Here is a 2,249-nt window from a genome sequence, read left to right on the forward strand (position 1 = left end):
TAAAACCCCATCCGGCTCAATAATTCCTTCTAGGGAAGGAAATCTTTCATCCTTACCTGGTCTGGCTGACATGCGACTCCAGACCCACAGCAATGTGGTTGACTCTCAACCGCTCTCTGCAATGGCTACTCAGTTCAAGGACAATTCGGAATGGACAACAAATGCCGGTGTTGTCAACGATGCCCACATCCCATGAAAGAATTTTTAAAAATTCTTTAATTATTTTAAACATTCAATCAAATCACCCCTCAATCTTCTAAATTCAAGTGACTACATGCCAAGTTAATGCAACTTCCCCTTAAAATTTAACCTTAAAGTCCTGGTATCGCTCTGATGAATCTGCATTGTCAAAGGCTAATTTATTGTTCCTGAGGTCTGATGTCCACAACTGAATACAATATTCCAGAAGGGATCTAGGCAAGGTTTTGTACAGCTGAAGCATAACTTCCACCCCTTTGAATTCCAAACCTCTTCAGATAAACACCCAACAAGCCAATTTGAGTACTTTCAGTACCTGAACCAGCTTTTACTGATTTCTGTATCTGGACACCCAAACTGTTTGCTGCTCCAGAGTTCCAAACCTCTCCATTAAGTAAATGTTCAAATTTGTCTCACTTTGATCTAAAGTGGATGACCTCACACTTCTCCATATTGAACACTTTCTGCCAGTTTTGCCAACTCATGTTCCTATGTAATTTCACACAGGAGCAATTTCATGTTCCCATCTACACAACTTTATGGGCAGAATTTTGCCCTTGATGAGCAGGCGGGCCCCACCGACTCGGCGGCGGGCGGGCAGCCGATTGCCGCTGCCGCCAAAATGGGCCCCGCCGCCATTTTGAGTGGGCGGGCCGCCCGACGGGAAGCGCTATGCGATTCCTGTGCGGGGGTGAGGGGGAGGGATTCCCCAACTGTCAGAGTGCACTCTTTCATGCTGCCTCAGGGAGATCGCTGAAAGGCTGGCAAATATAAAAAATAGAACAATAAAAAATTCATTAACATGTCCCCCTCATGTGAAAATGTCACACGAGATGGGACATATTAACGAAATAAACAAAAACTTCATTAAACGTTTTTAAAACTGCGATCAAACCTCATCCCACCACTGGATGCAGTTTGTAAAAAAATCACCTACCCGCCTGCCCGTTGGGCCCATGTGCCGAGCCGAAGTTCGCACGGGCCCCTCAAAATTATCGACAATTGGCAAGTTAAGGGCCTTAACGAGGCCTTTAATTAATGGTGGGCGCGCGTCCCACTACGTAGTGCGCCCACCGACCGAAATATCATGATGGCGTGCGCTGACGTCGGGACGTTCGCGCAACATTTTAAGCGCTGGCGTGCGGGCTCCTCCAACCATACGCCAGCCAGAAGATTCTGCCCTATGTCACCCGAAACTTGGACGCATAACTTTCAATATCTGTATCCAAGTCATTAATAAAAATGGTGAAAAGCTGAGATCCCTGGAGAACGTGTCTTGTCACATCTTTGTTGGTAAGTTGGGTAATTTCTTGTGCAGACCTTCTTTCAAATCCCTCCTCTATCCACCCTGTTAATGGCCACCTCAAAAAATTCAAACTGGTCAGACATAACCTATCCTTCACAAACCTGTGCTGACTCCTTCTGTGCCGGTCCGAAAGCTCAATCACCCTCTCTGACGGTAGACTACAATAACGCTTTCAAAACAGATTTGTAGCATGTGTCAGTTATTTTCTCACAAAATGATCAGGAGATTTAACAAACGTAGAAACAGGAGTAGGCTAGTCGTCTTGAGGACTGGGAATTCAGTAAATGTAATCAGAGTTACATATGATGTGCAACATCCTGTTCCTAGTAGAACAAGTTTAATCAAGTATTGATAGGAGTGAATGTGTGCTTTGCAACATTTTGCAAGTGCACAATGTCTGATTTCAAGAGTACTGCAATTCTGATCCTTTCCAAGCCTCTATCTGGTACGTTTAGTTTTCCAAACTTTATTGGAACATTTCAGCGATCTATCACTTTCCAGAATTACTGAATAACGAAGAAATTGCTATGTATTATTCCATTCACTGTTCTGAAAACAATTGCTTTAATAGATTTTCAAGTTTGAACCTGCTTTCTTCCAAATGGTGGTGCAATAATTGGCCACTCTATAGTTTCTGCCACCGCATTCAATTATAAAGTGGTCCCAAAAATTTGCACCAGTACTTTTTTCAAATCATCTAAATGAAAAATAGTTTGTGTGCTCTTTAGAATGAAACTAAAACTAC

Source organism: Cetorhinus maximus, chromosome 7, assembly GCF_964194155.1.
Source record: "Cetorhinus maximus chromosome 7, sCetMax3.hap1.1, whole genome shotgun sequence".
Lineage (NCBI taxonomy): Eukaryota > Metazoa > Chordata > Chondrichthyes > Lamniformes > Cetorhinidae > Cetorhinus > Cetorhinus maximus.